Below are 15676 nucleotides of genomic sequence, written 5' to 3' on the forward strand. Positions count from 1 at the left end.
CCAAGGTCGGGTTACCGCTCCGGAAGTCGTGGTGGGTTCACGGCCCTTGGCCTAGAAGAATGGCAGAACTTGCGTTTGCTTCTGATTGTCGCTGCTGTGTGCCTCTTGTCTCCCTGGGTGGCAAGGGGCCTTTTTGAGCGCAGAAACCTTAATTTTTTTTTTTTTTTCCATTGTGGTGTGAAGTTCGTAGAATCTTAGTTCTTCGACCGGGGTTGGAACCTGGGCCCATTGCATGGAAAGCCCTGAGTCTTAATTCCCTAAAATAAATGTTTTAAATTTTAATTTGATTTTTAAGTTGAGATTTAAAATTCACTCTTTATTTCATTATTTTTTGGCTGTGTTGCATCTTCATTGCTGAGCACCAGTTTTCTCTAGTTGTGACAAGCAGGGCCTACTCTTGTGGTCCACAGGCTTCTCACTGTGGTGGCTCTTCTTGTTTTGGAGGGAGCATAGCCTCTGGGGCATACCAGCTCCAGTAGTTGCAGCACCTGGGCTCAGTAGTTGTGGTTCCTGGGCCCTGGAACACAGCATTATAGCTGTGGCACACAGGCTTGATTGCTTCTCAGCATATGGGAGTCTTTCTGGGTCAGGGTCAGAGAAGGAACCTGTCTCCTGCATTGGCAGATGGAGCCTTTACCACTGAGCCACCAGGGAAGCCCCAAATTCATCCTTCTAAAAAGGATGAATACTCTTTTTATCACAGAGTATTCAGAGTCCTTCAACCCCTATCTGATTCTAGTTTTTTTTTTCCCCAATACCTCCTCACCAAAACAGGTACCCATTAGAAGTTGCTCCCTGTGCCTCCCTCTTCCTAAGTCCTGGCACAACTGATCTACCTTCTTTTTATATGACTTAGCCTAACCTGAATATTTCATGTAAGTGGAATCATACAATATGTGGTGTTTTGTGACTGTCTTCAATTACCATAATGTTTTTAAGTTTCATCCACATTGTAGTATGTATCAGTACTTTATTCTTTTCATAAATGAACACTATTCCATTGCATGAATATACTATATTTTTTAAATCCATTCATCTATTGACGGACATTTGGGTTGTTTCCACTGTTTGGCTATAATGAATACTCTTGCTACAGTTTTTGTGTGGATGAATGTGTTCTTTTCTCTTGGGTATATGCCTAGAAATGGCTGTGTCATACAGATACAGATAACTGTATGTTTAACCTTTGGGGTAACTGCCACACTGTTTTCCATGTTAGCTGCACCATTTTACATTCCCACTGGCAAATATCCGAAGATTCTGGTATTTCCACATTGTTGATAACATTTGCTATTATGTATCTTTTTGATTATTGCCAGCCTAGTGTGTGTGAGATACTTTCTCTTGCTTTTGATTTGCATTTCCCTGTTGCCGGAAGTTGAGAATCTTCATGTGTTTATTGATCTTTGAAAAAAGTGTATTTTTATCTTCAAGTTTGTTTTGTTCAGTTGGTAAGTCCTGTCTAATTCTTTGAGACCCCAATAGACTAAAGAACACCAGCCTCCTTGCCCTCTACTACCTCCAGGAGTTTGCTCAAATTCATGTCCATTGAGTCAGTGATGCTGTCTAACCATCTCATCCTTTGCCACCCTCATCTCCTTTTTCCTTCAATCTTTCCCAGTATCAGGGTCTTTACCAATGAGTGGGTTAAAGCTTCAGCTTCAACATCAGTCCTGCCAGTGAATAAGCAGGGTTGATTTCCTTTCAGATTGACTGGTTTGACCTCCTTGCAGTCCAAGAGACTCTTGAGAGTCTTCTCCAGCACCACAGTTCCATCCCATCAATTCTTCAGCACTCAGCTTTCTTCATAGTCCAGCTCTCACCTCTATACATGACTACTGGAAAAACCATGCTTTGACTATACTGATCTTTGTTGGCAAAGTGATGTCTGTGCTTTTTAATATGGTGTCTAGGTTTTTCATAGCTTTCCTTCCAGAGAACAAGCATCTTTTAATTTCATGGTTGCAGTCACCATCTGCAGTGATTTGAAGGCCAAAAAAAGTAAAATAAAATCTTTCACTGCTTCCACTTTTTCCCCTTCTATTTGCTGTGAAGTGATGGGACCGGATGCCATGATTAGTTTTTTTTTAATGTTTCCAGCCAGCTTTTTTTACTTTCCTCTTTCACCATCATCAGGACGCTCTTTAGTTCCTCTTTGCTTTCTGCTGTTAGAGTGGTGTCATCTGCATATCTGAGGTTGTTGCTATTTCTGCTGGCAGTTTTGATTCCAGCTTGTGATTTATCCAGCCCGGCACTTCCCATGATATACTCTGCATAGAAGTCAAATAAGCAGGGTGACAGTATACAGCCTTGTCATATTCCTTTCCCAATTTGGAAACAGTCACTTGTTCCACATCTGTTTCTAACTTTTGCTTCTTGACCTACATACAGGTTTCTCACGAGACAAGTAAGGTGATCTGTTACCCCCATCTCTTGAAGAATTTTCTACAGTTTGTTGTGATCCACACAGTCAAAGGTTTTACAGATTCAACGAAGGAGAAGTAGGTGTTTTTCTGGAATTCCCTTGCTTTCTCTGTGATCCAACAAATATTGACAGTTTGATCTCTGATTCCTCTGCCTTTTCTAAACCCAGCTGAACATCTGGAAGCTGTCAGTTCACATACTACTGAAACCGGACTTGAAGGATTTGAGCTTAACCTTGCTCAACATATAAAATGAGTACAATTTTATGGTAGTTTGAACACTCTTTGGCATCTCTCTTCTTTGGGATTAGAATGAAAACTAACATTTTCCTGTCCTGTGGCCACTGCTGAGTGTTCCAAATTTGCTGACACGTTGAGCGTTGAGTACAGCACTTCTACAGCATCATCTTTTAGGATTTGAAATAACTCAACTGGAATGCCATCACCTCCATCAAAAATAGCTCAACTGGAATTCCATCACTTCCACTAGCTTTGTTCGTAGTAACGCTTCCTAATTAGTAATGCATTAGTAATGCTCAAAGGAAAGTGACTTTGTCCTTTGCACAAAGTAATGCTTGAGATTACTTTCAACAGGCTTCAACAGTACGTGAGCCATGAACTTCCAGATGTTCAATCTGGATTTAGAAAAGGCAGAGGAACCAGAGATCAAATTGCCAACATCCATTGGATCATCAAAAAGCAAGAGAGTTCCAGAAAAATATCTACTGCTTTATTGACTACGCCAAAGCCTTTGTGTGGATCACAACAAACAGTAGAAAATTTTTCAGGAGATGGGAATACCAGACCACCTTACCTGCCTCCTGAGAAATCTGGATGCAGGTCAAAAAGCAGCAGTTAGAACTGGACGTGGAACAAATGACTGTTTCCAAATTGGGAAAGGAGTACAAGGTTGTATATTGTCACTCTGCTTATTTAACTTCTATGCAGAGTACATCATGCAAAATGCTGAGCAGGATGAAGCACAAGCTGAAATCAGGATTATGGGAGAAATATCAGTAACCTCAGATATGCAGATGACACCACCCTTATGGCAGAAAGTGAAGAAGAACTAAAGAGGCTCTTGATGAAGGTGAAAGAGGAGAGTGAAAAAGCTGACTTAAAACTCAACACTCAGAAAACTAAGATCATGGCATCCGGTTCCATCACTTCATGGCAAATAGACAGGGAAACAATGGAAACAGTGACAGACTTCATTTTGGGGGGGCTCCAGAATCACTGCAGATTGTGACTGCAGCCATGAAATTAAAAGACAATTGCTGTTTGGAAGAAAAGCTATGACCGACCTAGAGAGCATATTAAAAAGCAGAGACATTATTTTGCTGACAGGTCCCTGTAGTCAAACTACGGTTTTCCAGTAGTCATGTATTGATGTGAGAGTTGTACTATACAGAAAACGCGCCAAAGAATTAATGCTTTTCAACTGTGGTGCTGGAGAAGACTCTTGAGAGTCCCTTGGACTGCAAGGAGATCAAACCAGTCAATCCTAAAGGAAATCAGTCCTGAATTTTCATTGGAAGGACTGTTGCTGAAGCTGAAACTCCAATACTTTGGCCACCTGATGTGAAGAAGTGATTCATTGGAAAAGACCCTGATGCTGGGAAAGATTGAAGGCAGAAGGGGAAGGGGATGATAGAGGATGAGATGGTTGGATGGCATCATCGACTCAATGGACATTCACCGACTTGATGGACATGAGTTTAGCAAGCTCAGGGAGTTGGTGATGGACAAGGAAGCCTGGCAGTCTATGGGGTTGAAAAGAGTCGAACACGGCCGAGTGACTGAACTGAACTGAATGCTTTTTAGGGTCCATTTGACTTCACACTCCAGGATGTCAGGCTCTAGGTGAGTGACCACACAATCGTGGTTATCTGGGTCATTAAGACCTTTTTTGCATAGTTTGCCCATGTATTCTTGCCATGTCTTTTTAATCTCTTCTGCTTTTGTTACGGCCTTACTGTTTCTGTCCTTTGTCATTCCCATCCTTGCAGGAAATGTTCCCTTGATATCTCCAATTTTCTTGAAGAGATCTCTAGTTTTTCCCATTCTATTGTTTTCCTCTATTTCTTTGCATTGTTCATTGAAGAAGGCCTTCTTATCTCTCCTTTCTGTTCTCTGGAATTCTGCATTCAGTTGGGTATATCTTTCCTTTTCTCCTCTGACTTTCACTTCTCTTCTCAGCTACTTGTAAAACCTCCTCAGACAACCACTTTGCCCTCTTGCATTTCTTTATCTTGGGAATGGTTTTGGGCACCCCTTCTTGTGCAGTTTACGAACCCCCATCCATAGTTCTTCAGACACTCTGTCTACCAGATCTAATTCCTTGAATCTATTCATCACCTGTACTGTATAATCATAAAGAATTTGATTTAGGTCATACCTGAATGACCTAGTGGTTTCCTCCATTTACTTAAATTTAAGCTTGCTGCTGCTGCTGCTGCTGCTAAGTCACTTCAGTCGTGTCCGACTCTGTGTGACCCCATAGACGGAAGCCCACCAGGCTCCCCTGTCCCTGGGATTCTCCAGGCAAGAACACTGGAGTGGGTTGCCATTTCCTTCTCCAATGTGTGAAAGTAAAAAGTGAAAGTGAAGTCGCTCAGTCGTGTCCGACCCTTAGCGACCCCATGGACTACAGCCTACCAGCTTAGATTATGCAAAAAGTCCATGATCTGAGTCACAGTCAGCTCCAGGTCTTGTTTTTGCTGACTGTGTAGAGCTTTCCGTCTTTGGCTGCAAAGAATATAGTCAATCTAATTTCAGTACTGACCATCTGGTGATGTCTATGTGTAAAGTCATCTGTTTGGTGTTTGTTTATGACCAGTGTGATCTCTTGACAAAATTCTGTTAGTCTTTGCCCTGCTTCATTTTGTACTCCAAAGCCAAACTTGACTGTTACTCCAGGTATCTCTTCTTACTTTTGCATTCCAATCGCCTATGATGAAAAGGACATCTTTTTTTGATGTTAGTTCAAGCAGGCCTTATGGGAGAAGGCAATGGCAGCCCACTCTAGTACTCTTGCCTGGAAAATCCCACGGACAGAGGAGCCTGGAGGGCTACAGTCCATGGGGTCGCTAAGAGTCAGACACGACTGAGCGTCTTCACTTTCACTTTTTACTTTCATGCATTGGAAAAGGAAATGGCAACCCACTCCAGTGTTCTTGCCTGGAGAATCCCAGGGATGGGGGAGCCCGGTGGGCTTCCGTCTATGGGGTCACACAGAGTCGGACACGACTGAAGTGACTTAGCAGCAGCAGCAGCAGCAGCAAGCAAGTCTTGTAGATCTTCACAGAACTGGTCAACTTCAGCTTCTTTGGCATCAGTGGTTAGGGCACAGTCTTGGATTAAATGAACCCAGACCATTCTGTTGTTTTTGAGATTGCAGCCAAGTACTGCATTTCAGACTCTTTTGTTGACTATGAGGGCTACTGCATTTATTCTGAAGGATTCTTGTCCACTGTAGTTGATATAATTGTCATCTGAATTAAATTCTCCTATTCCCGTCCATTTTAGTTCACTGATTCTTAAGATGCTGATGTTCAATCTTGCCATTTTCTGCTTGACTACATCAAATTTATCTTGATGCATAGGCCTAACATTCCAGGTTCCTATGCAGTGTAGTTCTTTATAGCATCAGAATTTACTTTCCCTTCATGGATCACAGCCTTGTCATGGCAAAAAGGCATGCATATCTCAATGAAGCTGTGAACCATGCCATGCAAGGCCACCCAGATGGATGGGTCATAGTGAAGAGTTCTGACTAAACATGGTCTGCTGGAGAGGGAAATGGGAATCCACTCCAGTATTCTTGCCAGGAAAAACCCATGAACAGTATGAAAAAGCAAAAAGATATGACACTGGACAATAAGCCCCCTCGGGTCAGAAGGTGTCCAGTTTGCTAGTGAGGAAAAGTGGAGGATTATTACTAAGAGCTCCAGAAAGAATGAAGCAGCTCAGCCAAAGCTGAAATGATGTTCAGTTTTGGACGTGTTTGGTGCTGAGAGTAAAGTCCCTTAAGTTAGGCCCCCAAAAGACCATCTGAAAAAGGGTCCTGGTCCAATTACAGTCTTCATTCACAACATTACCAATTCCTTTGTTCCTCAACTCCAACCAGTCCACATTCTGCAGCGTGCCGGCCCTCCCACAGAAATTTTTCTCACCATGCTCTCCAGTGTCAGTTTTCAAATCCCATAGGCATTTTTCAGTCATTCTCTTACTTGCCATTTCAGATGGTAAAGTATCTGCCTACAATGCGGGAGACTGAAGTTTGATCCCTGGGTTGGGAAGATCCTCTGGAGAAGGAAATGGCAACCCACTCCAGTACTCTTGCCTGGAAAATCTCATGGACGGAGGAGCGTGGTAGGCTACAGTCCATGGGGTCGCAAAGAGCCGGACATGACTGAGCGATTTCACTTCACTTCACTTCACTTCATGGCCCATTCTGCTAGACTCCTGATTTGATCTGTGATTCTATTTTCCAAGCACCTCATTGTCTTTCCCTATAACCAGGCTTGTACAAGGTACAAGTAGGGTACAGAGAAGAGGAGACCATGGCCAGATACGTTGGTAATAGTCTACTTTAGCCAGACTTGGTAGCAACTGACAGAAACCGCAGTGTTTATATTCACAGTAGAACTATCTATTTTCTTTACCGCCACACTGTGAATTTCCTTTGGAGGCAGGGATATGCCTGGTTTCCTTGTCATCCCCAGTGCTCTGCACAGTACTTGGCACACAGTAAATGCTCAGTGAATGAGGAGGGGCATAGACTGGAATTCTCAGGCTAATAAAGGAAACTGACACAGGGATGAATGGTAATTAGCACAGTATTACCAGTACTGATGAGATGATAGGTAGTGGAATTCTAGTCTTTTTATTCTTTGGCCTTTAGTTTTCGAGCTTCGTTGCTCAAGGTGGTTTTCCAGCCAAACTACTTCTTGCTGTTTCCCCAATAACCCTTGGACCTCCTTCAGGCCACACTCCTGTTCTTGAAGTTCTTTTGGCCTGGAATGCCTCAATATCCACATCTTACTTTGTCCTTCAAGATCTAGCGGAAATCCTCTTTACTTCCTCTGAACTCTTGTAGCCCTTTATCTATATCCTTCTTATAATATATTATTATAGTTCAAGTTAAAAAGTAGTATTTCTGGACACCTCCCTGCTGGTCCAGTAGGTGAGACTCTGAACTCCCAATGCACAGGGCCAGGTTTCAATCCCTGATCAGGGAACTAGATCCCACACACTGCAGCAACAAAGATCTAAGAGTGCTCTAACTAAGACTGGTGCAGCCAAATAAATAAATAAACATGTTTTAAAGACTAGTATTTTCATATTTAACACCTGTTGTGTTAGGTGGTAGGACTTTGAGAGTATCTTTTCTATTTTTCTATATAATTCTAATTTTTCTCTAAGAAGACAATACTAACATTAGTTTCTTTTTTTCCTTCTGAAAAGAGATAAAAGATAGAATAGTGACTAAAAAACTTGTGTTTTGGAGATGACTGTATTTGAACACTGAGTGCTGCTTAATAACCATATAACCTTGAGCATTTCATCACTTTTTGCCTCAGTTTTCTTATTTGTAAAATGGGGCAATCTCATAAGGTTGTGATGATTAAATAAGTCAAGGTATAGAATTCTCTTAGACAGTTGTATGCTATGTGCTCAGTTGCTTCAGTAGTGTCTGACTCTTTGCGACCCCATGGACTGGAGCCCACCAGGCTTCTCTGTCCACGGGATTTCCCAGGCAAGAATACTGGAGTGGGTTGCCCTGCCCTCCTCTAGGGGATCTTCCCAACCCAGGGATAAACCCGCGTCTCTTATGTCTCCTGCATTTGCAGGCAAATTCTATACCACTAGCGCCACCTGAAAAGCCCCTAGACAATTCTAGAACATAGATTTACTCAATCAATATTTGCTACTTAAAAAGGAAGAAATTTTGATGTGTTTTATTACCTCTATTGGATGACCAGCTTCCTGAAAGCAAATCCCTGACTTCTTTATCTTTGTATTTTAATCATGCCTACTGTGGAGATGTGTATCAGGTATTTAGCAAATATTTGCTAAATAATGTAGCTGAATATTTGGCTATTATTTTATTTACTTATTGACAGCAGTGCACAGCTTGTGGGATCTTAGGTCCCTGACCAGGGATCCAACCTGGGCTCTCAGCAGTGAAAGTGCTTAGTCCTAACCATTGGACCACCAGGGAATTCCCAGCTAAATATTATTTTACTTTTTTAAAGTTAATTTTTATTGGAGCATAGTTATTTTACAATGTCATATTTGTTTCTGCTGTACATAAATATTATATTAAACCAATTTTTAAAACTGATACAATCCCTGAATTGCAGCAGTTCTTGTGTACCTTGGGAAGTGGTTGCATCTGCTTGCCCAAAGAATACAGTCTCACTTTTTTCTGTTGTTCTTTATCTACCTCAGGTTTCCTCAGTGGAGAACAATCTTTGATCAAATGGTAGTGAAATAACCAGGGAAGTGATGGAAGTGCCTGGATCCTTCCCCCAAATATTTTTTATAAGAAACCATGTAGGAAAACAACAGAGATATTATTACTAGTAAGCTACTAGAGTGAGAGCCACAGGAAACTCCCATGCTGGTTCTGTAGCCTTGGCTGCTGGGAAAGAATGCAAGGATTAAACAGTAGAGCAGTGGTTTAAACTGGAAACGTCTTCATTATCCATGTGTTTTCCATGACAATTTTTTGATATGGTATTTTCAGTTTGTTGTACACATTCTCTCGTTCACACACACACACAATTATTTTAGAAAGGTGCAGTCTAGTAGATAAGAGTTTGAGCCACATGTGTAATTTTAAACTTTCTAGTAGAAAAAAATATATATATAATCATATACATATATATATGGCAAAAATAAAATAAAAAAACTTGAGTGAAATTAATCCCGATAATATATTTTAATTAGTCTAATGTATCCAAAATAATTGATTTTAACATGGAGTCAGTTTAAGCATTTTAATAAGATATTTTACTTTCTTTTTGCAAATATGATCCGAATGTATTTACATCTACATATAGCTCAGTTCGGACTAGCCACATTTCAAGTGCTCAGTCGCCACATATGGCTAATGGCTGCCATGTTGGACAAGAAAGTTTTAGATCTTCTGCTTGATCCTCTCATAGCATACTTTGGTTTGTGCTCATTCTTGTTGGTACCAAAGTACCAAGTTGTTATGACCTAATGAAACATTAACAGAAGCAAACAATGTGAAAACAATGCCTCAGTACCAACTGACAGCCAAATGACAACCCACGGAATGAAGAAATCAAGAAAAAGGAAAACTGTGGGAGAATAAGGATAGCTCTGAATAGTGATTCTGGATGCCCAGCGCAAAAGTGTTTGTTATGTACCTGTCACTACTGCATTCTTGTTGCAGGTGACTTTATTTCACCCAAATATTACCTGTCACGTTAAGTAATGATGTGTAAACTACAAATTGGTACTTGGACTGTGAAGAAAGCTGATCACCTAAGAATTGATGCTTTTGAACTGTGGTGCTGGAGAAGACTCTTGAGAGTCCCTTGGACTGCAAGGAGATCCAACCAGTCCATTCTAAAGGAGATCAGTCCTGGGTGTTCATTGGAAGGACTGATGCTAAAGCTGAAACTCCAATACTTTGGCCACCTCATGCGAAGAGTTGACTCACTGGAAAAGACTCTGATGCTGGGAAGGATTGGGGGCGGGAGGAGAAGGGGACAACAGAGAATGAGATGGCTGGATGGCATCACCGACTTGATGGACATGAGTTTGAGTGAACTCCGGGAGTTGGTGATGGATAGGGAGGCCTGGCATGCTGCGGTTCATGGGGTCGCAAAGAGTGGGACACGACTGAGCGACTGAACTGAACTGAACTGAAGGGCATTTGCCATCTGCCTCTGGGGGATTGAATCCTATGCTACTGCAACTGTTGACCTTTGGCATGCCCTGAAGGGGGTTCAGGGTGGAGAATGAGGCACTTTGTGCTTCAGGAAAACTGGTGGAACAGGTCTTTAGATAGATATTTTCAGGAACTGATTTCATGATCAGTTTCATGATCATGATTTCACAATCCTTTCATTTCTTCATATCGAGAAAAGCACTAAGTCCCTTCATAGTGACATCTGTTCCTCGTGCCTAGCAGAAAACCGTTTGTAAGATATATGCTTGATTGCATTGAACCTCCCCCTTCACCACCTATACTGATATTGACCTTCCCCGGCTGCCTCTTTGGAGCAGTTTCTCAGGGCTATCTGAGGTGCTGTCTCCTGGGTTGCAGTCCTCATTTTGCCCCAGATAAAACTTAACTCGCGGCTCTCACATTTTGCACCTTTTTTTTTAGTCGACAGATGTTATTTTGATGTTATTAACTTTCCTTTATTAGCTTTGTTGGTGTTTCATTTATAATTGTGTGATTTGATAACTGTTTAAAAGCTATAAACATAAGTACATTTAGAAATATATACTTTTATAACAATTTATATTATTTAAATAATGTAATTGTTGTTAAAAATATTTCCAGACCACATGAGGAGAAGGAAATTCATGAAAGTTTTTCTTCCTTTTACCGGAATTGTTCTCTAAGTTGGAGAATCACTGAGGATATGAAAAGCCAGCCATTTATTAGAAAACCTTTCCAGATAGCTAGATTTGAGAGCAGAGGGGAGGTGGGGGAGCCCTAAGAATTTGGAAACATCCCAGGTCAGACTTTGACCAGGATATCAATATAGACCACTTAGACCAAAGATAAGATTTCAGAATGAACAAACATAATGAAACAGAAACAGACTCATGTACACAGCAACTTGGTGGTTGCCAGGGCTGGGGGTGGGGGTAGGGGGAGATGAATGAAATATATGAGGAAGATTAACAGGTACCAACTTCCAGTCAAAATAATTTATTTAGTCATAGAGATGTAACATAGGACATAAGGAATATAGTCAATAGTATTTTAATAACTTTGTTTGGTAACTAGATTTATGGTGGTGATCATTTATGTATAAAAATATTGACCTGAAACTAATGTGAAATTGTAAGGCAATAACAGTTCAATTTCAAAAATAATAAAATATAAATGTAAAAAAGTTTAAAAAAGCGGTAAGACTTCTGAGAGAGAGAAAGAGTAAAATATTGAAATAGAAATTGGTAATTGCTACAGGGTAATTTGTTCCCCTCAGACACAGTCTATAGTTTACAAATACTGGTGAGGTTTTCCTCCTTCCTTGGCTCCGTTAGCCAGAGAGATCACTGCACACCATCTGGTCACAGCAGATGCTGAAAGCAGAAGCTACGCAGCAAATTATACCGCAGCCAATATTGCCTTTTCTCTCTCCCACACCTCCCCTGCCCACCCCTATTCATCACACAGTTCCCCTTTCCAGCTCCCTCGGGCAGAATTTGCAACCTTGCATTTTCATTCTGTGTAATGCCCTGTCTCATCATTTGTTAAACTCCAACTTTGCCTGAACACAACCTTGCTCAAGCTGGTGTGGCTTCCCTCTTTGGTCACAGCAAAGTTCCTACCCCTCCCAGCATGTCTGTGCTCTTGGCAGCCTGTGTTTTAGCCCCTGTCACAAGTGTATGAAAAAAGACAGACAGTGAAGTAGCTAAGCTGTCCCTACCTGTTATCTTAGGACTCAGGCCACAGGTAGTGAAAGAGAAATCCCAACTTGTAACTGATCTTGAAAGTTCCAGGAAGAGAACTGAAGGGAAAGTTTATAAATGTGGTGACCTTGGGGAAATCTTTTGAGTGCATTTTCATCTTCATGTTCCATTTTGGTGATTAGGTGAGAGGCTGTGTAAACGCCATCAGTGAGGGGGAAGAGAGTCAGGCAGGAACCAGATGTACTGATGAAAATTTTTGTCATCCAGGCATGTCCTGTGGTGAAGAGCAGCCTTCTCTGAAAGTGCACTCTTTTTTGCATCAGTCTTTTTAATCAAATGAAAGATTGTTTAAATTCTGTAGTGCTTTACAATTTCAAAAATTTCACATACATGGTCTCATATAATCCCAGTGAAAGTGTACTCCTGAGTGAGAAATGGTGACAAGAATTTGGGTCATATTGTCCTCAGTCACAGAGACCCCCAGTGACTCTATTAAGTTTTTAATGTCTTTTCTCATATTTTTTTGCCCTTTTCCTTTGCTATTTTAACTCTGCCACTTACTAGCTGTGCACCTAGGGCAAGTTATTTAATCTCTTTGTACCTCAGCTTTCTCATCTGTAAAATAGGGACAATAATAGAACTGATAAGAGGATTGGACAATAGATGTAAAATACCCAGAAGAGTGCTAGTATATGTTGGCTATTATTATTAGTCTCAGAAACTAAGGATTGTGTTGCTGACATCTTTTTTTTTCCCTCCTAAAGTTCAAAAGCTATTTGTCTAGTTTCTTAAGAAAGAAAATGGATTGGAAAATTAGATTTGCCATTTACTAGCTGTATGATCTTCAGGAAGTTATTAACCACTCTGTGCCTCAGTTTCATCTTCTGCAAAATGAGGATAATATCAGTATACTGCTTTATGGGATTATGGTGGGGATTAAATGAGTTATGAAGCATAAAGCATTTAGAACAGTGCTGGCACATAGTAAGTGCTACTTGTTAGTTATGTTGCTGTCTGCAGCTAATCATCTCCCTCATTATCACCAGGACCTTTAATCTTGAATGTAACAAAATGAGGACAAGTCAAAAGTGTGTAGAATTTTTTTCATGATAAAACACATTCTGATTTATTTGTAATTAATTATAAGAAGATAATAAACAATAACATGATGAATTGGCAATAAGTACTGAAGTCTGGAAATGCAAAGAAATAGAGGAAAACAATAGAATGGGAAAGACAGATCTCTTCAAGAAAATTAGAGATACCAAGGGAACATTTTGTGCAAAGATGGGCTCAATAAAGGACAGAAATGGTAGGGACCTAACAGAAGCAGAAGATATTAAGAAGAGCTGGCAAGAATACACAGAAGAACTATACAAAAAAGATCTTCATGACCCAGATAATCACAAAGGTGTGATCACTCACCTAGAGCCAGGCATCCTGGAATGTGAAGTCAAGTGGGCCTTTGAAAGCATCCCTACGAACAAAGCTAGTGGAGGTGATGGAATTCCAGTTGAGCTATTTCAAATCCTGAAAGGTGATGCTGTGAAAGTGTTGCACTCAATATGCCAGCGAATTTGGAAAACTCAGCAGTGGCCAAAGGACTGGAAAAGGTCAGTTTTCATTCCAATCCCAAAGAAAGGTAATGCCAAAGAATGCTCAAACAACCACACAGTTGCACTCATCTCACACACTAGGAAAGTCATGCTCAAAATTCTCCAAGCCAGGCTTCAGCAATAAACCGTGAACTTCCAGATGTTCAAGCTGGCTTTAGAAAAGGCAGAGGAACCAGAGATCAAATTGCCAACATCCGCTGGATCATGGAGAAAGCAAGAGAGTTCCAGAAAAACATCTATTTCTGCTTTATTGACTATACCAAAGCCTTTGACTGTGTGGATCACAATAAACTGTGGAAAATTCTTGAAGAGATGGGAATACCAGACCACCAGAACTGCCTCTTGAGAAACCTGTATGCAGGTCAGGAAGCAACAGTTAGAACTGGACATGGAACAACAGACTGGTTCCAAATAGGAAAAGGAGTACGTCAAGGTTGTATATTGTCACCCTGCTTATTTAACTTATATGCAGAGTCCATCATGAGGAATGCTGGGCTGGAAGAAGCACAGGCTGGAATCAAGATTACTGGGACAAATATCAATAACCTCAGATATGCAGATGACACCACCCTTATGGCAAAAAGTGAAGGGGACCTCAAAAGCGTCTTGATGAAAGTGAAAGAGGAGAGTGAAAAAGTTGGCTTGAAGCTCAACATTCAGAAAACAAAGATCATGGCATCTGGTCCCATCACTTCATGGGAAATAGATGGGGAAACAGTGGAAAGAGTGTCAGACTTTATCTTTTTGGGCTCCAAAATCACTGCGGATGCTGATTGCAGCCATGAAATGAAAGGACGCTTACTCCTTGGAAGGAAAGTTATGACCAACCTAGATAGCATATTAAAAAGCAGAGACATTACTTTGCCAACAAAGGTCCATCTTGTCAAGGCTATGGTTTTTCCAGTGGTCATATATGGATGTGAGAGTTGGACTGTGAAGAAAACTGATCGCCAAAGAATTGATGCTTTTGAACTGTGGTGCTGGAGAAGACTCTTGAGAGTTCCTTGGACTGCAAGGAGATCCAACCAGTCCATTCTAAAGGAGATCAGTCCTGGGTGTTCGTTGGAAGGACTGATGCTAAAGGTGAAACTCCAATACTTTGGCCACCTCGTGTGATGAGTTGACTCACTGGAAAAGACTCTGATGCTGGGAAGGATTGGGGGTGGGAGGAGAAGGGGACAACAGAGAATGAGATGGCTGGATGGCATCACCGACTCGATGGACATGAGTTTGAGTGTACTCCGGGAGTTGGTGATGGACAGGGAGGCCTGGCGTGCTGTGATTCGTGGGGTCGCAAAGAGTTGGACACGACTGAGCGATTGAACTGAACTGAAATATTGGTAAGAGTTTTTTTGGCAGGCCAAAAAGAAGTAAAAGGAGGAAAAAGATGAGAAGAAAAGGAAGAAGTCAGGAGGGCAGGCAGGCTAATATAGTACTAATACAACCTTCGTGGAGGATCATGTCCTTAAATGTTCCATAAGCTTGTCAGCCATCCTTGTTCCACTTGCTCCCTTCCAACTGTTGCAGGAAAGGGGACCCCTTCCAGGGCCTAAGAGAGGGCTCTTGTCTAACAGTTGGGGATGAATTGTCAGAGGAGACACTTGTGCTGACAAAGCAAGAGAATTTATTGGGAAGGGTTCATTAGAGCAGTAGGCTAAGAGAACCCAGGAGAACTGCACTGCCACATATCTAGCTGTCTCAAGTTTTATGATAATGGGATTAGTATCCAGGTTGTCTTTGGCCAATCATTCTGACTCAGGGGTCCTTCCGGGTGGTGCATTCATTGCTCAGCCAAGATGGATGCCAGCAAAAAGAATTCTGGGAAGTGGTAGAACATGTGGTGTCTCCTTTTGACCTTTCCCGAACTTTTCCAGCTGGTGGTGACTTGTTAGTTCTGTGTTCCTTACCAGGACCTCCTGTAGTAAAATAATTGACACTAATGGTTATTATGGTGCCTGACCATGGTGGATGGTTTCAGTCAGTGTGCTTCTTCTAACACAACCA

Source organism: Moschus berezovskii, chromosome 11 (genome assembly GCF_049115385.1).
Source record: "Moschus berezovskii isolate FMDL1 chromosome 11, NW_MosBer_1.0, whole genome shotgun sequence".
Classification (NCBI taxonomy): domain Eukaryota; kingdom Metazoa; phylum Chordata; class Mammalia; order Artiodactyla; family Moschidae; genus Moschus; species Moschus berezovskii.